General features: G+C 48.0%; 1 pseudogene; it reads left to right on the forward strand.

Moving 5' to 3' along the window:
• LOC119320702 overlaps positions 1-8,332 on the forward strand; it is a 12,681-nt pseudogene extending 4,349 nt beyond the window's left edge.
• Positions 8,333-11,830: the final 3,498 nt, after the last annotated feature.

Here is an 11,830-nt window from a genome sequence, read left to right on the forward strand (position 1 = left end):
ATTTTTTGAAAACCTTTTTTTTTGCAAAATCACAATGTTTTTGTATCCATGAACATTTTATGATTCATTTTTTTGAATTCACATACATTTTATGATTTCTCAAATATCTTTTTTCATTGCTATATTTTGATATACTGAATTGTTTTAAAGATGAAAAGGATAAAAACAGGAAAAGAAAAAATGAAATGAAATGAAAAAGAAAAGAAAAAAGAGTGTGGCCAGCACCCCCCGCCCTGCACATGGGCCATCCCGACCCCACATATATTCGTCTCCATCCGCATCCCTGGCCAAACCCTAGCCACTCTACTCCAAGCTCTGTTCGGACAATTTGTTTATACGGAGAGGGGCGGCGAGGGGGGCGGCGATGCGCGCGGTGTTTTTTTAGGGATCGAGAGGGGACGGCGAGGGTTATAAATGTGTTGTCCTCGCCTCCCCTCTCCGTGACGCCGTCGTCTGCCGCCGGCGAGGGTTATAAATTTGTTTATACATTTATGCGGAATTTAGACATGAGCATCACTTCAAACATTACTATGTACAAATTGAACTGAGTGAATTGTTCCAGCTTTTCAATCTGCGCGAGCTCGATAAATCTATCATCAGTTGCTACGTTCTGTAAGTGATTTATTAATTTCTACCCCATCTCGTTCATATTGCCTGCACTATATATATGTCCTAACTATATTGTTGTGTCCGCTATTATACATGCAGAATGAAGATTAAGGAATGCAGAGTAAGGAACATCCATGATGTTGGGTTCATTGACCCACACATCGTTAATGGACATGTGTTGGAGCGTTACCCCGCCGACGTGGAGGCAGACCTGTGGCAGTTTCTTACAAAGCAGGAACTCAAAAGTGATATTCTATTTCCTTACCATTTTGAGTGAGTGTTTCTGTCTTGAGCACATTCTCTTTTGTTTACTCCATGCATGGTATGTGGCCGGCTAATCCATGAGTTATGCATGACGTACTGTGCATGTATCGTGTCCGCAGGTTCCACTGGATTCTGCTAGTAATTAAAGTTAACACCTCAGAATGTCTCGTCCACGACTCTGTGAATATGGATCCAAAGCTTTGGGGCGGCATGAGAAGAATGCTGCAGAAGTAATTATTTTCATTCATTTGCGCTCTATATCGATCGGCCTATTTCGTTCATTTCCTAATATCAAGTAACTAATTAATAACTCTCTTGTTCATTTAATTTTCTTTGCCTCGTAGGGTTTGGAGACGGTTCGTAGATACAAAGGTCGGTGAATTCAAAAAAGAGCTAGAATTCAAAATGTTAAAGGCTAAGAATGCTGGGGATATTCAGCCACCGGAGACCAATCTATGTGGATACTATGTCTGTGAGATGATCCGGAGATACACCTCTGAGCGGGTTCCGAGTGATACCAATGCTCAGAGTAATAACCTCCGGTGGATGCTTAGTCCAGAAGCTCGCTTCCGACCACTTCAAGAGGAACTAGCTGGATGGTTCAGCAGGGAAGTCCTCCATCCTAAAGGAGAACACTATTACGAGGACGTAGAACTTTATATTCATTAAATCATGTATGGAAACTTGTTCAAAATTGTATATGGTCATCCGATGATATTGAATATATATTGTATATTCCTCTTGAATTCTTTTTGGTTCTAATTTCAAATTTATTTGAAATTGTACATTCATATGCATGTATGTAGTACCGTAGAATATATGAAACTCCTTCAAAATTAAAATAAAGCACAAAAGAAATAAAACAATACAAATTAAACAGAAAACAGGTTTAAGGGGGGGGGGGCTAAAACCCTAAACCTGCGGCGGCCTTTAGTCGCGGTTGGCCAGAAGAACCGCGACTAAAGGTCCTCCGCCCCGACGGCCACCTGGCGCCCACGTGGACGGGCCTTTAATCGCGGTTCTTAAGCAACCGCGACTAAAGGGGGGGGGGGCCTTTAGTCGCGCCCGTTCGGTCGCGGTTGCGCAACCGCGACTAATGGCAGTTGCGAACCGCGACCAAAGGCCCTTTTTCCACCAGTGACTAGAGATGAAAAAGTAGCCCGAGGGATGAAAGCTGAACTTCCCTACCACCATGTCAACAAATTAGAAGAGGAGGATGCCTGGTCATTGCTCAAGAAACAGGTGCGTAACGAAACTACATGCATCTTTAATATCTACTAGCTCCATGCTTAATTTGGAGCAAGATAATGAGGCACATATATTCCCACATAATGCAGGAAAACTCAAATGTGGCACCCTAGTTATCACAAGTCCCTAGGCAAAATCATAGTGCCCATGTGTTGTATCTTGTATGTATCCATCTTGCAACCTCAAAAATAAAGATGGCGTCAGGCCACTCATGGGTGCCACTATAATATATTCCCACATGTATCATTTTTTGAGCCGTCACGTGGGAAATACACTATATATAGCAGGCACAAGCCCAAGCCAGAAGAAGGATATAGCCCGCACTCTGCCGGTTGGTAGCAGTTGGGATCAAGTCTGGACTCATACCAGATTGATAGGTTCGTATCAGGTTAGGATATATAAGAGCATCTCTAGCCATTTTCGTAAAACTAAACTCTCTATACCACCTCAGTAACTTAACTACATGTTTGATAGGAAAGTACTTCAGAAACCAAAGTACTGAAAACTATACTTCATCTCATGATATACGAGTGTTTTTGATACTAGTGTAGTGTGCAAAACGCTCTTATATTATGGAATGGAGGAAGTAGTATTTTAGCTAGTAGGTATGAAACACCACAGTTTCAGCATATCAAAGTATTTTGGAGTATTGAGATTACTGTGACCTGTTTCTCTATGCTGTATGCGGCAATGTAAATTAGCTCTAGCTGTTGATAACACGTGTATTCCTAACTAGGTGGCCGGTGAAAACCGAAGAGCCATGCACAAAGACCAGCATGTACAAACCGAACGCAGAAAGACCACCGTAGGGAAAGTTCCACACCTTACCAGGCCTTGCAGCCTTGCTGGCCGCCGGGCAACTCCTCCCTCCCGCCCCCTCCCCTCCCCCGTCGCCGCCACAGGGCGCTCCGGGCGAAGCTCGGCCGCCGCCGCCGGTGGCGGGACCTCTCGCCTCCTCGTGGGGGTTGGTGCGGGCCAGCTTCAATGGGCCTGGGCGTCACGTTCTGGTGGGTCGCGGCGGCGTGTCGGAGCTCCTCCAGGCGGTGGCGTCTGGCGGTCTGGGTGGTGCGGCGGGCTGCCTGGTGGTGGGGCGTGCCGGCAGCGGTTGGCGGCGCGGGCCAAGGGCTGGTGGTGGCTGCTGCTCCATGGGCGGTAGTGGCGGACGGCTGTGGTGTGCGGAGCTAGAGCTCTGGGTGGTTGCGTGACGGCCGGATCTGGAGTGTGATTCCGGCGGGCGGCCCTGCAGCAGCATGGTGGTGGCCCTCGCGGCGGGGCTGCAGGGTGTTGGTGCGGAGTGGGTTGGTGGCGGCGTCGGCTGGTTGCGTCCCAACCATGAACCATGGTCCCAGCGTCTGCACGTCCGCCGGCAGCTCATGGTGGTGCTCTGGATGGCCCTCCTCTGCAGGTGGCTGAGATCGGCTAGCGCTCACAACGTCGTTGGATGGGCGGCTGGGTGTGGACGTGTGCGGGTCTGGCCGGAGAGCCGTGGCAGGGCGGCACAGGGGTGTGCGTGTGGGAAGTTTGGTGGGACTGATAGGTAGCGATGACTCAGTTGGGCTACCCGTCGCCGGCGTGATGTAGTCCGCTCCTGCCTCTCCCATTTCCCAGCCTGGTTCTCTGGGTGCTAGTTCGGCCTCGGTCCCGGCAGGCGTTTTCGGCCTCAACGACGGTTGTGGTTTGCCGGATGACACAAAGCCGGTTCTTTTGGCCGGGATATGGAACACCTGGTGGTCGGGCGACGGCCCGGATGGTGGGAGTCGTGGTCCCACGACTCAGGTGTTGGTCGGTGATCATGGCCATGTGTGTGGCATGGGCTCTGGTGGTTGGCATGCTCTACCCGTGGTGTGGCAGAGCTGTTGGCCGCACCCAGGTCGGAGGAGGAGCATGTGTGCCGGGCTGAAAACCTCGTCTGCCTCGGCCAGACCGACGATGGCGGCGTTCGTGGGTGTCGTCCCCCTTATTGAAGGCTTCGTCGCGGTTGCTCCTTTTCCTCCGCGGTGCTCTAGATGAAAACCTTGATCCTTTGGGTCGGGTGGTGCCGGCGCTCTAGCGTCGTGCCCTTCATGAAGGCACCGTCGTAGAGCTCATGGTACGTCGGCACTCAGACTCGTCTCTTCGCGATGCTTGTCCACAGTTGAGAGCTTCATCATCTCCATAGTCTTGCTTAGGAGTTGTATGGAGTAGTGTGTCTGAACTGAAACACCTTTGTATCTGGCCTCGGCTGTGTGTGCTGTCGTGTTGTATGGATCGTTTGTGTGGGGGTCATTGCTTTAAAGCGGGGCGAAAGCCTTTTTCGGTAAGACCACCGTAGGACAAAATCACATGAGCAAGAGGAGCAACAGTCGCACGCCTATGTAGTGTGTAGCAAGCTCGACCAAGAGGATCTGCTCGCTCGGTTCCTCTCGGCTGACGTGACGGGGCATGAGGGGGGGGGACAATTTTTAGTGGTAGCAACTGAAGGTAATTACAACCATGGTAATCTTCAAAACTGTAGTATTCTTAGAATACTTCAAAAAAACCGAGCTATCAAACAGGACCTGTGTTTAATCACTTTATTAGGTAGAACATTAAGTGGTACTTTATTATTTGTATTTTATTTATGAATTTATTATTGACTAACATTGAATTGGCACTAAGCGCCCACTAACTGCTATTTTCCTGAAAAGGCAAACTTTTCTGCACTGACTGTGTCAATTAAACCTGCTTGCAGATAGTCTCAAGCGAGACAAATGGACATGAAATTGATATGCTCAAGGATATTGGGTTGCAAATTATAGCAAAGTGTGATGGTTTGCCTCTTACTGTCAAAGTAATGGGAGGACTCTTGTGCCAAAAGGACAATAAGCGCTGTGACTGGGAGATGGTTCTGGATGATTCTATATGGTCAGTATCTGGAATGCCTGAAGAGCTAAACCATGGAGTATACTTAAGCTATGAAGACTTACCTTCTAGCATCAAACAATGTTTTCTATTCTACTCCCTTATCCCAAAAACTGCATTATTCAGAAGAGACAACATAATTGGCATGTGGATCAGTGAAGGATTTATTCACGGAACCTCAGATGGCTTAGAAGAACTAGGTAAAAAGTACTATAATGAGCTGATACTAAGAAACCTTATAGAGCCTGATGCATACTACGTTGATCAACGTGTTTGCAGCATGCATGACGTTGTACGCTCATTTGCTCAATATGTGTCTAGAGATGAGGCACTAGTAGCTCACAGTGGAGAAACTGATGTTGTTACTAAACTTAGTGTACATGAGTTTCTTCAGATATCAGTAGAAAACAAAGCATCGGAATCAGATGGGTTGGACTGGAGCTCTTTACAAGCACAAAAGACATTGAGAACACTAATATCAGTTGGACACTTAAATATGAAGCCTAGTGATTCGTTGGGTAATTTTCCATGTCTACGAACTTTATGCATGGAATCTGCACATGTTGCATTGGTTCGATCTGTGCATAAACTCAAGCACTTGAGGTACTTGTCCTTAGAAAACACTGATATATCTAGTCTGCCAGATAGCATTGGAAAGATGAAATTCTTGCAGTATATTAACCTTGCAAGATGCAAAGTTTTTGTTAAACTACCAGATAGCATCGTAAATTTAGGGCAGCTAAGGTATCTTAACTTCAACAACACAAGTATAAATGGCATACCTAAGGGGTTCCGTGATCTGGCAAATCTAAGGATAATAGATGGGTTTCCAGCCCGGATGGATGGTGAGTGGTGTAGCTTGGATGAGTTGGGCCCTCTTTATCGGCTCAAGCATGTTGGAATACAAGGGTTGGAGAATGTAACTGCTTCCTCATCCGTAACAAAGGCAAAGCTTAGTGAGAAAGTGCATCTTACGCGCCTAGACTTAACATGCAGTAGTGTATTGGGGGACAATGGACTGATTGAAGAGGAAGAGCAAAAACGGATCGAGAATGTGTTTGATGAGCTCTGCCCTCCTCCCAGGTTAGAATTTCTTTATATCGATGGGTATTTTGGCCAACGGCTCCCAAGGTGGATGATGTCATCATCAGTTGTGCCCCTCAAGAGCTTGAGGATTCTGTTCATTGATGACCTATTTTGCTGCAAACAGCTTCCTGATGGCTTGTGTCAGCTCCCTTATTTGGAGTTCATTCAGATTGACCGTGCTCCAGCCATCAAGCGTGTTGGTTCTGAATTCGTGCAGTCCTACCATCAGCACAGTCCTCGTCCTTCCCAAATGGGGCCTGCGTTTCCCAGATTGCATGAGATGATTTTATCAATAATGGTGGAATGGGAGGAGTGGGAGTGGGACGAGCAAGTGCAAGCCTTTCCTATCTTGCATAAACTCGTGATAGAGCACTGCAAATTGAGGTGTCTTTCTCCTGGCCTTGCCTCCCATGCAAGGGCTTTGAATGCATTATTCATAAGCTATGTGCAGGGTCTCATTTCTCTAGAGAACTTTCCATGTGTGGTCGAGCTGTTCCTGAATGAAAACCTTGACTTGGAGAGGATCACCAATCTTCCCAGACTACAGAAGCTTACCATCGAAGACTGCCCAAAACTGAAGGCTCTGGAAGGTGTTCCTGCACTCCAGAGGCTCATACTCACTGATGAAGACATGGAGACACTCCCAGAATACATGGGAGGTATAAACCCAAGGCATTTGGAGCTATACTGCAGCCTAGCTGTGCTCGCTTCTATAGCCGTGGGACAATCTGGCCCTGAGTGGGACAAGTTCAGCCATGTTGAGCATGTCAAGGCATATGCATGTGAAGGTGATAATCCAAGGAAATGGTACGTCTTGTACACAGCTAACCCCTACAACTTGGAGACAAATGTCAGCCTCTCTTTCATGTCCAAAGGTAATTTAGCATTGCTCGTTCATCTTAATTTTCCTGTTTATATTCTGGTTATTTGAATATTCTCTTTGTTTTCTACCTTTCATCAACATCTATTACCAGCTTTTTCTCTGAAGAAAAGAAATGAGTAGCTTTTTATCATTTTGTAATGCCTATTTGTTGACCAATGCTACTCTCTGATTTGGCCGGAGTCCCTCATTTGCTAAGTTTACGTTGTTCTCACTTGTTCCTTACTCCCCTGCTTATATGTTGTTTTTCTGGATCTCACTATTTTAATTGTCACATCTGAGCTTGTTCTTATGGATTGTGTAGCCACTTTTACGTTTTTTTCTTATGCAGGAACCATAACTTTTTTAGAGGACACCCAAAGATTTGAGTCTGTCTTCAAAATGACAAGAAAAACCTTTAGCTACATGTGCCGCTTGGTGATGGGGCCGTCAATGGAAGATATGAACAGCTACACCTTTATTGACGGGAGGGTGCTATCTTTACAAGATCGAGTAGTTGTTGCTTTGAGAAGGTTGCAATGTGCTGAGCCAACAGAGACCATAGCATCCTCTGTTGGTGTGAGCGAGTCAATAGTCTTGTTGGTAACTGAGAGGTTTGCTGCTGCTGTGTGGCAGGAAGCAGATCACCACTCCCGTTGGCCAGACTCCAGACAAATGGATAAGATCAAATCCATGTTTGAGAGGATCCACAATATGCATAACTGTTGCGGTGTTTTATGTACATCTCACATTACATTTGGACCAAACTGCGACCATGAGAAGATTGAGAGCACTCAGATGCAAGTCATCGTTGATCCAGAGATGAGGTTCAGGAACATTTGGTTTGGACAGGCAGGTAGAATAAACCGCTTAAACATATTGCATGACTCTCAGTTCTTCAAGGAGTGCGAGAAGGGCAGTTGGCTGAATGGCAGCAAGCTTAAGGTAGCATTAGATGGACCAGAAGTCGGGGAATACATAATCGGTGATGCAGGATATCCTCTTCTCCCCTGGCTACTCACACCTTACCATGAAGACCACCACTCAGATTACAAGGCAGAATTCAATAGGAGACACTTCGCAGCCACAACCTGTGCTATGAAGGCCGTCGCAAGGCTCAAAGACACATGGAAGTACCTGCAGGCAGAGATGCTGAGCCCCATTGATATACGTGAGACAATCTATGCCTGCTGCGTGTTGCATAACATAGTCATAGAAATGGAGGATGATGCAGCCATACTGAGAGCCAAGCAAACGAGGAATTACTGTGAGGAAGTGCGCCAGTTAGCAAACGAGGATGCTATCAAGGCAAGGGATATGTTGTCGCAACACTTTCTGGCCAGCAGGTCATCTGAATCGGGAGGTATAACTTCTCCTACTTATTAATTTGATCGTTGGTCGCTGTTCTCAATTGTGAAATGAGAGAACGAGAGATTGGATCGGCGCACCGAACCTGGTGGCCTCAGGATGTATTTATAAGGTGCAACTAGGGCACAAGATACAGTTGGTTACAGGAGATAAGTACAATATTAACGACCTCCTATATCCTAACAATACACGGTTTAACATCCCCCCTCAATCTGAACTTCCTTCGCGAAGATTCAGATTGTATCTACAGGAGACAAAAGGTGTCTCAGCTAGTGGTTTGGTGAAGATGTCCGCAACCTGTTCTTTGGAAGAGATGAACCGAACATCCAATGCTTTGGCGGCAACTCGTTCGCGAACAAAATGGAAATCCACCTCGATGTGTTTTGTTCTGGCATGAAACACTGGGTTAGCTGACAGGTAAGTGGCGCCCAAATTATCACACCACAATATGGGAGGACGTGGCATAAAAACTCCAAGCTCTCCAAGAACGGACTGTACCCAGATTATCTCAGCTGTTCCATTTGCAATGGCCTTGTACCCAGACTCCGTACTGGACCGCGAGACAGTGGCCTGCTTTCTTGAGCTCCATGACACCAGGTTGGGACCAAGAAAGACAGCAAACCCTCCTGTAGACCTGTGATCATCACTGCACCCAGCCCAGTCCGCATCAGAGAAACAACTCAAAACCATGGATGGTGACTTGCGGATGGAAAGACTCATGCCACGAGTGTACTTCAAGTACCGCAGGATCCGTTTAGCGGCTGAAAAATGCACAGTTGTTGGCGCATGGAGGAACTGACAAACACGATTCACAGCAAATGAAATGTCCGGTCAAGTCAATGTCAGGTACTGGAGAGCGCCAACCAGACTGCGGTACTGTGTGCCTTCATCGTGAGAGAGGGGTACCCCACAATCCTTATTGATCTTGTCACTGGAGGACATGGGAGTAGTGGAAACCTTGCAATTTTCCATGTTGGCACGGCAAAGAATGTCGCCAATGTATTTCTGTTGTGAGAGCAAAATCCCCTGTGGTGACGATCTCACCTCAACGCCAAGAAAAAATGCAAAGGACCAAGATCCTTGAGAGCAAAAGTGGCATGAAGATCAGCAAGCAACCTGGTCGTGGCAGTAGGTGAGGAGCTGGCCACAATAATGTCATCGACGTAGACAAGCATGAACATGGTGACACTGCCACGGTGAAAGATAAACAGGGAGGTGTCTGCTTTAGATGCCACAAAGCCAAGTTGAAGCAGTCGGGAGCTGAGCCTAGAGTACCAGGCTCTAGGTGCCTGTTTGAGTCCATAGATAGCTTTCTGCAGCTTACGCAGAGCCCGAGGAGCAGTGGGATCCACAAATCCGGGAGGTTGCCGCATATACACTTGTTCCTGTAGTACTCCATGGAGAAAAGCATTCTGAACATCCAACTGACGCAGACACCAGCCACGAGAGACCGCAATGGAGATGACCAAGCGAACGGTGACTGGTTTGACAACTGGGCTGAAAATATCATCATAGTCAATACCATAGCGTTGTCTGAATCCTTTGGCAACAAGACGTGCCTTGTGACGATCAATAGTGCCATCAGCTTTGTACTTGAGTTTGAAAACCCATTTGCAGTCAATGACATTGACATGAGCAGGCGGTGGAACCAAAGTCCACGTGCCATTGTGGCGAAGTGCATCAAGCTCGGACTGCATAGCGGCACGCCAAGCTGGAGATGCCATGGCTTCACGATGATCACGAGGTTCCCGATGGACCAGAAAGACACGTTTGGACGGGTCATAGTTGATGGTGCCGTCCGTACGTTGCGCAACCTTGCGGGTGTGATCGCGTGTGCGTGTCATCATCGGATGCTCAGGTGGCGCAGCAGTCCTGGGCGCAGAGGATCCAGAGGCGGGAGCTGCAGCGGGGACAGGATCCGCCTGGGATCGCGTGTCGCCAGCGGACGGATCAGGCGGGATCGAATCCTCCTGGGATCCCGTGGCGCCAGCAGGTGCAGGGGAATCCTGCGGTGATCCCAAGGAGGGACCGGGCGACGCGTGCGCGGCTGGCGCGGGATAGGAGCGGCCCACGGGCTGATGAGCGGGCACGTGGGCGCCTGTCGGCAGAGGGTTGGAGGCGGCAGAGGGTGCAGGCGGCGGGCCCGTGCCGGGCCCCGCCACTGAGGGAGGCGGGTCGGGCGAAGGGGCGACCAAGCCGCCAGAAGGCGCCACGTGGACCAATGGCTCCCCGCGACCGGCTGACGGGCTGCTGGCCGGGACGGACGCGTGATCCGAGGCCGGATCCACTCCGGATCTCGTGCCCAGATCTTCCTCGGACGCGGGATTGCTTGCCACACCTGGGATCATCTGCACCAAAGGAGATCCTGCATCCAGATTAGTAGACACAGCAGGTATACCATAGTTCATGTGGTCATGCGGAAATAAAAGGATGGCTTGTTCGTTGACACGAGGTGGTATGGGAGAAGTAGGAGGGTTGGCAAAAGGAAAAATTGTTTCATCAAACGTGACATCCCTAGAAATATAGACACGAGCCGTGGGTACATGAAGACATTTGTATCCTTTGTGGCGAATGCTATAGCCAACAAACACACACTGTTGAGATCGAAAGGCAAGTTTGTGCGTGTTGTAGGGACGCATGTTGGGCCAACAAGCACAACCAAACGTACGAAGGGACGTGTAGTCTGGTTTGGTTTGGAAGAGTTTTGCCATAGAACTAAGGTTGCCAATGACACGACTAGGGAGTCTATTGATGAGATAGCAAGCCGAGAGGTAGGCCTCATCCCAAAACCGAAGTGGCATGGACGCATGTGATAGCAAAGAGAGCCCCATGTCAACAATATGGCGATGCTTCCTTTCGGCCGAACCGTTTTGCTGGTGTGTGTGTGGACACGAGACGTGATGCATGATGCCAAGTTGACGAAAAAACGTGTTGCTAAGCTTCTCGTATTCCCCACCCCAATCTGATTGAACACATAAAATCTTACGGGACAAGAGGCGTTCAACATGAGCAAGAAAGTCACGAAAAACTTCAAAGAAATCACATTTTTTCTTGAGAAGATAAATCCACACAAATTTACTATAATCATCGATAAATGAAACATAGTACTGGAACCCACCAGAAGAGGTTTTGGCAGGTCCCCACACATCCGAAAAAATAAGATCTAATGGAGAGGAAGACACACTCGATGATCTGGGAAAGGGAAGCTGGTGTGCTTTGCCTTGTTGACATGCATTGCACACATGGATCATAGATCGACTAGTGGAAGCTAGTTTATTGGATGATAAAACATGCTGAACTACTTGAATGGATGGGTGGCCAAGCCTGGCGTGCCAATCTTCAGCTGACAGCCGAACCGAAGACAGGGCATGATGGGAGGACGGCCGAATGGGGTAGAGCCCATTCTCACATCTGCCTTGAAGAAGAACCCTCTTGGTGATCAAATCCTTCATGAGAAAATGAGTAGGGTAATACTTTAGATAAGCATGATTATCAACAGCAAGACGATTGACAGAG

The sequence above is a fragment of the Triticum dicoccoides genome, chromosome 6B, assembly GCF_002162155.2.
Source record: "Triticum dicoccoides isolate Atlit2015 ecotype Zavitan chromosome 6B, WEW_v2.0, whole genome shotgun sequence".
Lineage (NCBI taxonomy): Eukaryota > Viridiplantae > Streptophyta > Magnoliopsida > Poales > Poaceae > Triticum > Triticum dicoccoides.